Genomic DNA, 15,353 nt, shown 5'->3' on the forward strand with positions numbered 1-15,353 from the left:
TAGGAACCCGGCTGTAATACAAGCCCGAGCCAGGTACTGTCTTTAATGGCCTAAGCATGATAAGCACCAATATTTTGAAAAGTCAATGCCTAACAAATATAATATGGGTGAACTTTAAAACACTGTTTTACCAGAAAACTTAGAATTTAAACTACTCTTCCTTCCTAGCAATAATAGTTCCAAAAAATTTTAAAGACACCTTTGAACTGTAGTAGCTAGGGAAAAAATATTTTTTTTCTGGATTGTATCATGTTTACAAACTAAAAAAAAAAGTTAAACTTGTTTGCTCCTGCTTGGTACTGAGATAAATTCAATTTTTCACAATAACAACAACGTATTTATGTAGTGCCTTAAGGTTTCAAAAGCACTTCACAAAATTATTATTTTATCCTCACAAAAATTCTGGGAGTGGGGTGCTACTGTTATCCCCATTTTTCAGATGAGAAAACTGAGGCAGAATGTTGAATGATTCCCCACGGTCACATAGCTAGTAAGTATAATTAGTAATACAACATTTCCAGCATCCATCTGTTTTTTTTCCTTTTGTTAAAATGTTGCATTTCATAGGATTTAGAACTCAAATGAGCACTGAAGATCATCTAATACAACTCCTAAATATTACAGAAGAAAAAATGGAGGCCCAAAAATGAGCCCTCAGGATGATATTGTAGGAGATGGAATTTTTGTAAACTAAGCTGTTTTGCTTCCACAGATGTTCTTATCTTAAGAAAAAGTAAAGTTGCAGGTGGATAGAAGAACATGATTGTAGATAAGCATATCTTGTTTGATAAACACAATGTTTGCACACATCTTGACCAAGAAAAATTAGGAGAGCTGAGACATGACAAACAGCTGTTGAGCTCAAGGGGTCATGCCTCAGTCACAATCCCCCCAATACTGTGCTTACTCAATAAGGCTCATGGGGGGGAAACATACATGTTAGGGATGTATAAGAAGAGTTGTAACCTGGAAGAGACTGGACCTATCCAGTTTCCAATGGGAGGAGTAGAACTAACTCACCATTATAGAAAGTCTGTTCTTGCTCCTGTAAAGTATGCTTGTTCTTTGCGAACAGAGCACCTGCTTCTCCCAAGAATCGTGATAAATGCCCTCCTCTTTTCACTCTATTGGGTGGAGTCTTTACTTGTGAGAGTGTGACTGTAGCAGTGGGAGTCACTTCAGTAAGGCTTGCAACCGGGGGAAGCAGTGGGCAGCAGCACCTAACAGCTAGGCTACCTCCCTAATTCTGCCTGGAGGTCTGGCAGTCATCACACATAGGTTATTTCTCACAATATGGTTAGTAAAAAGCAGAGTTTGGGATTCAAAACTTCTAACTCCAGTGCCAATGTCCTTTCTATTACATCATGCTACCTACCAATGCTTCCCCTAAAATCAATGCTTGTGTAAACTACCAATTCAATACTTAACATAAAAGGAAACTGAAATTGGGCTTTCTAAGGGAAGTTGGGAAAACACTAGCTAGGGAATATGTGCATAGACTTGCACTGGTGATCTGATCTGATCCAGCTTTCCATTCAATGATGTAGAATATAACCCATCCACTCTTCTCATCCCATGCATGTCATCCTGATGGGGTATGGGCCCAAGCCAAGACATTTGTCCCTTACCCCAAAAAGAATTTGGGTTCCATTTGTCTATGGGCCCTAGAAAACTCCACCTTTAACTCTCCTTGAATTTTACTTGGTCAAGGAAGTCTAACTCTTGGCTGAGGCTATAATCTTATCAACTGGCCTTTCTTTAGTTACTTTGGTTTTTTTTTAGTTTCTTTGTTACTCTTAATTAAGCACAGCCCTCTATTGTCTGGCCCTTACCACTTCCCACCCTTGATCCCATCTAGACCCCATTCTGCCTCCCAGTCACTCCCATCAAGATCCTCTCTAGACCCTTCCCATAGTCTTTCTGTATATAAAGTCCATCTGGCCTCCATTAAGGTGCTCAGATTCTTAAAATATGGCCTGCTTGCATTAGATACGTATGCTTAGATCCTTAAGAGTCTGGCCAATATGGTATATCTTTAATAAACCTTGCCTTTGGCTGAAAGAAGGCTTAGGTCAAATTCATTCAGACAGGACCGTGATTTTGGGGTCCCAGCACCCCTAAACTTCTAAACCTCAACACTCCCATAAATCCTCCATCAAGAATCCCACACAACCTGTTAACAACTGAGAAATCTGCCTATTTTTCCCAGCATATCTCCCACATGACATTTTTTCCACTACTCCTTGCCCATAGACAATCATAGTTAATAATGCTGCAGACTATTTACTCATTTGTCACATGTTTCTCCATTGTTCTTTGAGTGACCCAAAGTTTTGACTCCTCAGAGACTATTCCACAATTCCCAGCCATAAGATATCACCAGAATAATGTCAGAGTTGAAAAGATGTTTCCATTTAGTTTTTTTTTAATTTGTCACTGTAAACTAAAAGTACTATAAACTTCCCTAAATGATCCTCAATCTGCCCTCTTCCTCCCATTCAATTATGGATAGTCTGCTAGAAGAGTTCTTAATCGTTGTTAGGTAGCCCATTGGTGGTCTGGTGAAGCCTATGGACTCCTTCTTAGAATAATGTTTTAAATACATGAAATAAAATATATAGGATTTCAATTGAAATCAATTATGCTGAAATAAAATTATCAAAATATTTTTTAAAAGTTAACCCTCAAGTTAAAACCTTTGTGCTAAAGCATACAAAACCAAGTATTAATAAATAAACAGCTTCCTAAGCATCTACCTCACAAGATTGTTATAAGGATTAAATGAGACAAATTTGTAAAAAAACAAAAACAAAAAAAAACACTTAACATAGAGCCTGGCACATCGTAGGTGCTATATAAATGCTTATTCTCTTCCCTTCTCTATAAGAGATCACTGAATCCCACTCTCATTTCATAGGTAAGGAAAAAGAACAAGAAGGCTTAAAAGCTTTGACCAGCATCATCTAATGATAGAGTAACAAAGCATTAATCAATAAATAAACAGTTATTAAGCACCTACTATGTGCCAGGCATTATGCAAAGTGCCCAGGATACAAAAAGAGGCAAAAGACACTCCCTGCACACAATCTAATGGGAGAGACAATGTGCAAACAAATATATACAAAGCAAGCTATATACAGGGTACAGAGGAAATAATTAAATGGAATAAATTAACAGAGTTTGGAGGGGTTAGTGAAGGTTTCATGTAGAAGGTGGGATTTTAGTTGAAACTTAAAGAAAGCCAGAAAGATTAGTAGGCAGAGTTGAGAAGGGAGAGCATTCCAGGCATAGGGGACAGCCAGAGAGAATGCCCAGAGGTAAGAGATGGAGTGTTCTGTTCATGTAACAAGGAGGCCAGTGTCACTGGATCAAAGAGGATATGTTGGGCAGTAAGGTATAGAAAGACTGGAAATGTTAGAGAGGGCTAGCTTATAAAGGGCTTTGAATGCCAGAGTATTTTCTATTTGATCCTGGAGGCAATAGGGAGCCACTAGAGTTTACTGAGTGGAGGGTGGGGAATGGGATAACATGATTAGAGCTGCACTGCACTTTAGGAAAATCATTTTGGTGACTAAAGGGAGGATGAATTGGAGTGAGAAGAGACCAGAGATAGGCAGACCCACCAGCAGGCTATTGCAATAGTCCAGGTATAGTTGCAGTATCAGAGGAAAGAAGGGGGATTATTCGAGAGACGTTGCAAAGAAAAAATGGGCCTCAGCAGTAGATTGGAAATGGTGAAGGGAGATAATAAGGAGTCAAGTATGACATTTAGGTTGAGAGCCTGAGGGAGTGAAAGGATGTTGTTGCCTCCTACTATAATAGAGAAAGAGCACTAGGAGAGAGTGGTACCCCAAAAGCCTAGAAAGAAGAAAGCATCAGGAAAGAAAGAATGTCAATGGCTGCAGAGGGGTCAAGGAGAACGAGGGTTAAGAAAAAGCCATTGGATTTGGCAACCAAGAGATCATTGATAATTTCAGAGAGAATAATTTTGGTGAACTGATAAGGTCAGAAGCTCGGTTGTAAGAGGTTAATAAGAAAGTGAAAGAAAAAGTGGAGGCATCTATTGTAAATGGTATTTCCTAGGAGTTTAACTACAAAGAACAGAAGGATCAAGTGAAGAGTAGTTTGTTTTGGGGGGATTTTTTCAGGGTAAGGGAGACATGAAGTCAGTTTTCTAAGAAAGAAAGCCAATATCAATAGCTATACCAAAAAAAAAATGTTCAAGTCACTAATAATTGAAGGAAAACAAATTTTTTAAATAGTGAGGTTCTACCTAATGTGTTCTATAATAGAGTTGCAGATGCCTTTTGTGACCAGGTAATTTTATGACAGTTTATTAACCTTCTTTGATAAAATAATGAAACATAAAGTTCATTAGTCTAATGCCACTATTATTACCTGTGGTTTTCAAAATATTTGTCTTGATATGTCCTCTTAAAATATTAGTTCTTCCTTAATCTCATGGTCTATTTTTCTACTATATGATATATTTTATAACCTGCTAAAAAAATAGTCCATTATTCTTCATTTAATTATTTGTTTTGATGGAACATGTTTCTTCCTTGATCACATGTTCTATTTTTCTTTTTGATGAGATATTTTATCTCACTAAAAAAATGCCATACTGTTCTGCTTTTTATTGGAGCACAAGTATTTATTGATTTTTTTTTAAATTGGAGTCTTCTCTAGTTATCTTTTCTTTCAAAATGAGTAGTCTTCATATTGCTTAAATCTAACATAAGGCTCCTGCCTTCCCTTATCTCTCCTTGTTGCTTCAAAGTAGCTCGTGATGGGTTTCTCTGAAGCTTTATTTGCTTTTTCCTTTTTTTTTTCTTTAGGCGATTGGGGTTAAGTGACTTGCCCAGGGTCACACAGCTAGCAAGTGTCAAGTGTTTGGTCTGAGGACAGATTTCAACTCAGGTCCTCCTGACTTCAGGGTCAGTGCTTTAGCCACTGTGCTATCTAGCTGCCCCATGCTGTTTCCTTTTAAAAAAAAATCAGTCAACTTTACATTTTTTTCCTTAAAATTTAAAATTTCAGTTTTTCAATATCCTGGTTACTTTTTATTGAAGTCACACTGATTCCTTCCTTTCCATTTTATATTCTTTGCTAAGCCAAATCTCTAAGTCATGTTCCCATGTTCTGGTAGTTCAAGCTAAATAACAGTATAATGAGGCTGACATTTTGAACTCTTTTGATTCCAGTAATACATAGTATTCCCTCAACTTAATACCATGACTTGGTCCCTGTAGGGTCTGTCCTGTGGAAATAGAGTGTAATAGTGGAAAGACCACTGGACTGGATGCAGACTTGCCTTCTAGTTGCTATGCTTCAGTATATTCTTTATTACTTTTTTACTTTATTACTTTAACTTTATTTATTATTTTTTATTTTTATTATATTGTACCTTATAATATATATTATATTGTACATTATTATTATATCACTTTATTACTAAAGGTAGTTATTTCTTAAAACTTACAAACTTTTAAAAACCAATTCCTCCTTCATTAATATTGCTCTTCTTTTTCTCCAGTCTTTGACAGAAGAGTGGGGATGAGGCTGTAGAAGACAGCTTTTGGAGAACATCTCTATTCAATTTCATTTAATTCAACAAATGTAAAGGCAAAGGCTATTTTAGTTTTGTCTTTGTGTCTTGAGAGTGAGATACAATCTCTATGGCATAGTAGGTACTCAATAATTGTTTCTTGTTGTTAGATGTTACCTAACATCAACTGGACCATTACTGCTATATGAAATCCTCGGTATTCTTTCCCCACTAATTGTCTATCAACATTCCTACAGAGTCAGTTCCAAATCTTCCCCCCTTCCACTAGAATCCTGTGGACTTTCATCAGATAAGTTACTCTCCTACTTTTCTGAGGAAATGATGTCCAGCCCTCATTTTAAGTTCCTTCATTGTCCCTATTTTGTATTTCAATCTCCCCTTTCCCCATACTATCCCTCCCAACAATTTTCATGTATTTCCTCTTCCTTCGCTCTAACTCTGAGCAGAGATGATACCTTGAAGAGGTGATAATTTGGCAAGAAGGTGCCAAGAAAAATCCTCTACTTCTGACCTCAGTTCTGCCCTCTCACATTGTTAATTAAAAAAAAATTAAATTAAAAAATTATAAAAAAGCTTTTACCAGCCATCTATTGAATAGCACTGGGCCTGGAGTCAGGAAGACTTGAATTCACATCCAATGTCAGACACTTATTTGCCTGTGACCGTGGGCAAGTCACTTAAGTTCTGCTTGCCTCAGTTTAATTGTAACATGGGAATAATACTATTCCCTACCTCCCAGGGTTGCTTTTCAGATCAAATGAGATAATATTTGTAAAGTACTTAGCACAGTGCCTAGCACAGAGTAGGCACATATAAATGGTAGCTGTTGTTGATATTGTTGTTGTTATTGTTATTATAATTAAGGACCCTCTATTCCTGCAACCTTTCCCTTTAACTTCCTAGAAGCTCTGAAAGAGCTTTAAGGAGACCCAGGCCTGCTATATCTTCCAGACAGCACTCTTGACTTTCCAGACTTTCTCTACCATGCTGCCCCTCTCCCTACCCTTTTAGCTTCCTTTTATTTATTCTCTTCCCCAACTAGAACATAAGCTCCTTTAGGACAGGGATTAGCTTTCTGCTTGGTTTCATATTCCCAATGCTCCATTAGTTGGCTGTCATCCATCATTCTCAAGAGGACCAAAATGACATCACTTATGTTGGAAGTAAGGTACAAGGCGGCTGACCGTGGCTGATAAGACCAATATGAACTTGGAAGGCTCTACTACAGGTCAGACAGGAACAGTCCATATGAGCAATTCTTAGCACAGCCTAGAATGTAGTAAACACTTAATAAATGCTTGTTGACTTGTTAACTTGACATGAAGTCAGCAGCAAATGTGGTTTGTTTTGACACACTGAAAGACATGGCCCTTCTAGAAAGTAAGCAGTAAATTGCTTCAAACCTTAGGCAACCTCAAGTGATTAAAGGAACTGGTCTTTAACAGGGAAAACTGGCTTTGGAGTCAGCAAAATAAAGTATAAATTCAAGTTTTACTTGTGTAGCCTTGGGGAAAGTCTCTTCCCTTTTGATTTCTTGGGGACTTCTTTGATTTTCTCCTCTCTTCAGTTTTAGTCCCTAAAGTGTGGCTTTTTTAAAAACAGAAAAAGCAATTTCTTATCCTATAAAATATTTTCAATGTCATATGAAGGTATTCTTGTTAGAGATCTGAGATAGCTTCAGTTCTAGATTTTTAGTGAGATAGAAAAAAAATGTTTTTAGTTTGAAGAATAATCCACATCCCATCTCTCTCTAATGGGATTTCTCTTTATCACAAGTGAATATGTACTGGTACTGAGTCAGACTATGACTTCCATCTACAATGTCCTCAAGTCACTAATATTTGTCACTAATGTGCGCCTTTTGGCTGTATCTGACTGACCTCAGGATTCTTCTGGATTTTCAACATAACTAGCCATTGAAGATAATTTCAGCTGCCCCTTAGAAACCCAGAAAAATGTCCGGTAAGTTACAAATAAGGAGCAAATGTTTGTCTTGATGAAGAGAAAGGTGTTGCTGCTGACTTTGGGGACCTCTAAATGAGAATATGAGTTCACAATTACATAGCACTTTATTTGACATGTGGTTGATTATAAGACACTTTACAAGTACCATCTTACCTGATCTTCAATAACCAACTGAGGCAAGAAAGTTAAATTTGATTCCATTTCACAATTAAGGAAACCAAAGCTTTGTGAAAATCAATGACTTACTCAATATCACACATAGAGTGGCAGAGCGGAGACTTGATCCCAGTTCTGCTAAGACTCTAAGTCCAATGTTCTTTCTACTACACAACACTAGCCCTTATAAGACTTATTCCAGGATGGCAAATGAGGACCAAAAAAATAGACCCCAGAATGTCACACTTTCTGGAGTCATGTGTTTAAAAAACCCAATTAACCCCCCAATTGTTTCAGTTGAGGGATGCCATGATTTCTCTTTGTGCCACATCCTCTTTTTAATTAAATTTGCTTTCAATTAAAAGCATTCATTCTCTTTCCCTCCCAGAAAAAAAAAACCAATAACAAACATGCATAGTCAAGCAAAACAAATTCCCACATTGGCTACATCCAAAATATTTACATACATCTAATTCTATAGCCCCTTAATCCTTCACCTCTCTGTCACAAGGTGGGTAGCAACATTACATCATTGGTCTTCTGGAATCATGGCTAGATCATTGATCAGAATGTAGAAAAGGGGCTGCTAGCAAAGACAGTGAGAGCACAGGCAATAAAACCAGCCACCTCCCAGTGTTACCAGAGACAAGCCAGAGACATGTATGTGGGCTGAAGGATGCCATACCCATAAGCACCTTCCCAGAAATCCTCAGAGTTGTCAGAAGATCCCAGGTTTGGGATCTTGGAAGTCTTGGGACAGTAGCAATCAGTGCAACATGGCAGCACTCAGAACAGCCCAGATGCCCAGAGGTCCCTAAGTCTCTTAAACACTCTATCTTGACGTCCCACAGAAAGACCTGGAGATCTAGAACTCTAATTCTCAAAGAATTGAAGGCTGGAGGGGTTGGGGAGAGGCCTAACCCTGGGATGTAGAGGCAAGTGCAAGAACCCAGGGGACACAGGGTAAGACCCAAAAGGACTAACTACTCCACCCAAAAAGTGCAACAAGGGAGTGAGCCTGGCCCTAAGCCACACTTTAGGGACTAAAACTGAAGAGTGGAGAAAATCAAAGAAGTCCCCAAATGATATTTTTTAAAATTATAGATTTATAGATTCCCCAGAAAAAAAAAGGAAAAAAGTTCTTTGTAACAACTATAGACAGATAGAGACTCAAAGCAAATAATAGAATTTTCACAAAGACTACATGAAAAATAGAAGAAATAACACAAATAAAAACTGAAATAAAAGCTCTGGAAAAAAGAACTGGAAAAAAGAAAACTAGCTTAGAAGACAAAGTGGTAAACCTTACCCAAGTAACAGACTCCTTGAAAACTGTAATAGCTTTTTTCTGGGTTTTTTTTTCCAAATGGAGGAAAAGAAGTAGAAGGGAGAAAAATAGGTTTTTATTTAAAAAAAACTAAATTTGAATTTTTAAAAAAAGGAGTAAACTAAAGAGAAATCAATGACTCCATGAGACAGTAAGAAATGTTAGAACCTAATCTAAAGATAAAAAAATGAAGAAAATATAAGAAATTCAATATCAAAACAACCAACCTGGAAAATAGGTCAAGGAGAGATAATTTAAGAATCAGTATACTCTAAAAAAATTATGATTTTTAAAAGTCTTGGATACCATACTTTAAGAATCCATCAAAAGAAAATTGCCCAGATCTATTAGAACCAGAGAGCAAAGTGAAGATAAAGAAGAATCCATCAATCACCTCCTGAAAGAAACCCTAAAAGGAAAAGTCCCATGAATATCATAGTCAAAATCCAGAGCTCCGAAAGAAAAAATACCAATAAATCTAACTTTAGATGAAAAAGAAAAAGAAAAAAATACTGCAAGAATCCATAAAGAAGCAATTCAGGTACTGAGGAAATGACCATCAGAATCACACAAGAGATCTTCAGATACAATAATTAAAAAAAAAAAGATAATGGGCTTACACCCCAAGAATAACTTACACTGCAAAGTTGAGTGTAATCCTACAGAGAACCAAATGAATCTCTCTCTAAAGAGGACTTCCAGGCACTTCCGATATTAAAAAATAAAATACCAGAGCTGAGTAAGAACTTTGAAATAAAAACATAAGTCAAGAGAAATCTAGAGAGGTAAATGTATGTGAGCTATTGTAAGGGAATTTATGATGACACAGTGTTAACATTCTATTAGATGGAGAAGAAACAGGTGTCCCTTCAGAAACTCAGTGTCTTCAATGGATACTGAGGGAAGAAAATAAGAAAATCAGCACCCCACAGTAGATGGGCTCTGTTCTAATGGCTTTGAGATGAAAAAGAGAAAGAAAAGTAAATACGCTAGCACAGAAAGGAAAAAGAACAGGATGGAACTCGCTATTTCTCATAATTTGGGTATATGAGAAAAGTACACAAATGTGGAAAAAACGGTGAGGGAAGTGGGCATCAAGTGACCCTCACTCTTATCTGAAACATATGAAAGGATTGAACACATTCAGTTTTCTAGAGAAATATATCATACCCAACAAGAAAATAAGTAAGAATATGGAGGGATGTAAGCAAAACCAACTTCCTAAATCTGAAGAGGGTATCAAAAGTGAAAAAGAATTAGAATCCAAGGGGGCATTTTGGACAATTGGGAAATGGCTGAACAAATTATACTACATGAATGTAATGGAATATTATTGTGCTATAAAAGATGATGAAAGAGAGCTCAAGTTCTCAAATGCAAATCAAAGTGAGTAGAACCAGGAGAACAATTTGCACAGGGACAACACTGGAAAGAAAAAAAAAACAGCTTTGAAAGACTTATGACACATGATAAACACAAGAACTGATCATGTTTCCAGAGGACCCATCGTGAAGCACATTACCTATCTCCTAATAAAAAGGGAATGCGTTCAAGCTACAGAAAGAGACATATATTTTTGGATGTGACTACTGTATAGATTCATTTTGTTTGTTAATATTTATTACAAGGGTTTGTTCCTCCTCTTTGTTCTTTCTTTTTCTTGGTCTTTAATTGACAATTTGCAATAATGATGGGAAAAAAAGCAAGCAATTGAAATTTTTTTTAAAAAATGCACAGAAGGAAACGGAAGGCTATTGAGAAGAAAGCACAGATAAGGACAATTTTGAAAATAATACATGACATTTATTATATACTTTTTTTAAAGCGAGTAAGATGAAATAGAGTCACAGTCATACATACAATCTTTTTGTCTTGTGCTGTGTATATGGAACTAGTCCCTTTTTCAGAGTTTAAGTTCAAATTTTTTTAAAATTAAAAATAAATCATAACTAACATTTGGAAGTTTCATTTTTACATTTGGAAAGTTCTTCATTTACAGGGAAACAGGAGTTACAAAATTGTCTTTTTTTCATGAATTTAACATATTCTATTTTGTATTCAACTCATCTGTGCCAATGTCATCTCCCCTACTATATTTGCAAGCTTCTTCAAGCTTCTTCACTATCTTAAGATAGTGACCCTATCTTATATACCACCTCCACCTCATTGCAGTCTCAATATTCCTGGTATACCATTCCCTACCCCTTATTGAGTAAGTAATTTATTTCTTTGGTCCTCACTATGCTCATCTCCAAAATGAAGGAGTTGAACTACATGACCTCTGAGTTCCCTTCAAGTTCTAGTTGTAATCTAGTGAAGATTGCTTGAGAATGAGGGACACCTGAACACATTTGTAAGCAAAGGGAAAGAGTCAAGTGATGAGGAGGTCCAGAAGCTAGGAGAGGGGCAATGATTTATGGGAACAAATTCCCAAAGGGAATGGTAGGGAACAAGATGGAGGGCAGAAGAAGAGAGTTTATCTTGGCACTTCCTTGCCAAAGGTATGACTTCTTCTCCAGAGGTTAGAGCAAAATTGAAAATTGGGGGTTGGGTGGAGGGAATAAAATAGAAAACTGGGGAAATGAAGGAACTTAGAATGATAGATGGACACCATATCCAAAGAAAGGTGCTCATATAATGAAAAAACACAGGATTCTGGTGGAAGGTGAAGATTTGGAACAGACTCTTTGGGATTGCTGATAGATAGTGAAGAAGAATGCCAATTTTTTCCCATAGCAGCGACGGCTGAGTTGAAATTAGACATCTAACAAGAAGCAATTATTGAGTACCTCCTATGCCACAGATTATGCCTCATTCTCAAGATACAAAGACAAAAGTAAAAGTCTTTGCCCTTATATTTGTTAAGTTAAATGAAATTGAATTGAGATTTTCTCCAAAAACTGACTTCTACAGCCTCACGCTCCAGTCTTCTATAAGAGAATAGGAAGGAAAAAAAGAGGTAGAGAAAAGGATAGTTAAAAGAGCAAGACTAATGAAGGAAGAATTGGTTTTAAAAGTTTATAAATTTTCGGAAACCAATATTTTTAGTAGCAGAAGTTTGTGTGTGTGTGTGTGTGTGTGTGTGTGTGTGTGTGTTGTCATCACAAGTAAGGATACTGAAGCCTAGCAAGGTGCAATGACTTGCCACAACTAAAAGGCAAGTCTCCCTGCACCCAATCTAATGCTCTTTCCCCTATTCCACACTGCTTCCATAGCAAAAACCCTACAGGGACCAAGTAATGTCTCTATTAAGTGGAGGGAATATTGCTAGAATCAAAAGTGTTCAAAATGACATTCATACTGCATTGTCATTTAAACTACCAGAATATAGGAATATGTCTGAGAGATCTGATTTAGCAAGAAATACAAAATGGAAATGGAAAGGTTGATATGACTTCACTATAAAGTATCTAGGATATTAAAAAAATTTTAAATTAAAAAATGTATAATGACAGATGTTTTAAAAAGATTAAATAAAGCTTGAGAGAAATCCATCATATATGACTTCACAGCAACAAGAAGAGAAAAGGGAAGGCAGAAGTCTGTTTTTAGAATTAAATAACATTTGAGGTTATGCAGTTTTGAACAAAAGATAAATGGGAAAACTCAATACCAATAAATACTTGTTGAGGGTCAGGGGCCACCAAAATTTTGGGGTGCGAGGTATGTGTGTGTCGGGGTCATCTAGAAAAAATTCGATCAGGCTGTCTCCAAATCAAGTGATTTATCTGGGTAACATAACACACCAGGCTACTCCAAGCTTTAAGGGAGACCCCAGCTTAAGGAGGCTGAGGGAGGCAGCTCCCTAAGGGAGACAGCAGCTCCTTAAAGAGAGACAACCCCCCAAGAGAGGTTGCCTCCCAAGGGATATGGCCACTTAAGGAAGATGGCTCCTTAAGGGAGAAGGCTCCTTAAAGGGAGATGCCCCCAGCCAGGAGAAGCTAGGGATTCATATAAGAAAACCTGCCATGGTTGGGGAAATGAGGTAATCAGGGACACCTAGGCAAGGGGACAGGGGTAGTTCAGAGTTTTGAGATACCTAGGCACATTGTTATTCCATTGTTCAGCCCATTTGTCCTGGGGAAGGGACCTAGTTAGTTTCATTGACCAGTCTACTAGAAACTCATTATCTCCTAAAGTGGCTTTAAGTGGTACTTCAGATAATGAGCTTCTCATTGACCAGTCTATTTGAATCTCACTTCCCCCCCATCAAGAAATAGGCACGTAAATTCATTTGGGAAAAAGGGCAGCAAGGGTCATGCATTCCTCATCACATTCATGTTCCAATAAAAAATAAAACGTAGTATTTTTAGTGGGTTATAAAACCTCTCAAATGAAAGAAAAATAGGACATATGATTAAGGAAGAAATTAATGTTCCAAGAGGACATATAAAGATAAATATAATGAAAGCCATATGTGACATTAAACTAATGAACTTTATGATCACTATTTTATCAAAAGAGGTAACAAATTCATCATCATAAATTTACCTTGTCACAATAAGAGCAAAGTATTACAGAATATATTAGAAGTTAGGGAAAATCCAAAGATCAAAATAAATGCTAGCTTCAAAATTATTACTTAAAAGTTTATCATTACTAGCTTATTCATAAGAATTTTTCATATTATATTGAGGCTTTTTGTTTTTTACACTAATAATTTCTTAATAGACTCACCTCGCCTAGTGAATTCCTTATATATCTGAGGCATTGAGGCTACTGTTCCAATACTCACTCCCTCTGGTAAGCTGGGTTGGAATTCAGCTCCTAAATCTCCCCTCAGGTATCTAAGGATTGCCCTGAAGGGTTAGTGGAGTGGCTTTGCTAATTCTGGAGTTCCTGAACCCCTACCAACGTTTTTCTTCCATTGATTATCAGTTGATATTAAATAGTCAGAGATGATTTGCTTCTAATTATGGGTATTTACTAATGTAGTATAATAGGAACACTTGTACAAAACATCACACACACACACATCCCCAAAGTCTGAATGTGGCACTCTCTCCCGCCAGAAGTACCTCTACCCCTGTATCTTCTCCCTCTGATTGACTGGTTCTTTCCAGAACCTCCATTTTAAGGAGGAATCCCAAGTCAAACATGTGTTAGAATTAGAAGGGCTTACGTTTCCACAGGTAGAATAATGCAGAGATTTAAAGAACAACAGCTCCAGTAAGTAGTACACTGCAGGTGGGCTCGGGCTGTTCAATTACTTATGTTCAAATCCTCTATGAACTTAGAGTTTCATTCCTGGGTTTATTGTGTACTTGGATTGGACTTAACTGGGTGATTTTAAAGAAACAGTCTCAATGGGAGCAGTGTCAGAGATCTAAGGCTAGTGATTAATATTGAAGCATATAAGCTGTAAGTAGGAAAGATCTTACTGTTTTGATCTGAATTCATTCCATGGCCTAGAAAGAGCTAAAATTACTATTTAAACTTATATGTATGAGATTTGAGTCCTGAAAGTGTCTCATTCTTTCAGATTAAGGATGGTTAGAGAGGGATAGATAAGATTAAGAAACAGAAAGGCAAATCTATTTAGAGTAGCAACTTATGATCTTAATGGAAATTTGATTTTACTTAGGATGGTATTAGGAACCATAACATGTGTAGGAAGTTATGCAAGCTACTTAGAGCTCACTTTGGAGATGTTCCCTAATTAATGTGAAACTATAGTCACACCTGAAACTCTGATGAGGGGAATTTGCTATTTAAGACCTTGGAATCTGTTAATGAAATATTATTTTGAGTCTAAATCCAGGTATGGTTAACAACAAACTGATTGAGCTACTGACGCATGGCATCAGCAACCTGCAAAGAGGTTTGTGAGCTGCACCTATGAGCTGCAAGAAGGTGTTCTCATGGGAGGGTTGGGAGAACGACTTTTCTGCATGGCTGAGGTAGGATTCTCCTGACTCAATTTCCCCACTATGACACCTGGCAGACTTTAAACCTGGCTCAATGCAGTTGGTCATTATATAACTTCTGCCTGGAGTTGACATGAATCTAGGGAAGCATTTCTCCCTTACTTTAGTTATGTTCTTTCATGGCAAATTCCTATGATTATAAGTTTGTAAACATAAATATCGAATCTATTAAGCAATAGATTGATGTGGGACCATCTGTGGTTATTATAGCAAGATGAAAAAGATTGAGTTATTTGGCCTAGAATTTCAGAATTAAGTATATTCCTGTATAAGTCAGGATCCTTTAATTTCTCATAATAGTTATGATGAGGTCTGGAGGTTTGGAGGTGCTGGGACTCTAAGGTCACAGCACAAGGGTCCCTCCTGAAGAAGTTCAGCCCAGGTCTTTCAGCCGGGGGAAGTTTGTTGG

The sequence above is a fragment of the Phascolarctos cinereus genome, unplaced genomic scaffold (assembly GCF_003287225.1).
Source record: "Phascolarctos cinereus isolate Bilbo 61053 unplaced genomic scaffold, phaCin_HiC Scaffold_1;HRSCAF=81, whole genome shotgun sequence".
Taxonomy (NCBI): Eukaryota; Metazoa; Chordata; class Mammalia; order Diprotodontia; family Phascolarctidae; genus Phascolarctos; species Phascolarctos cinereus.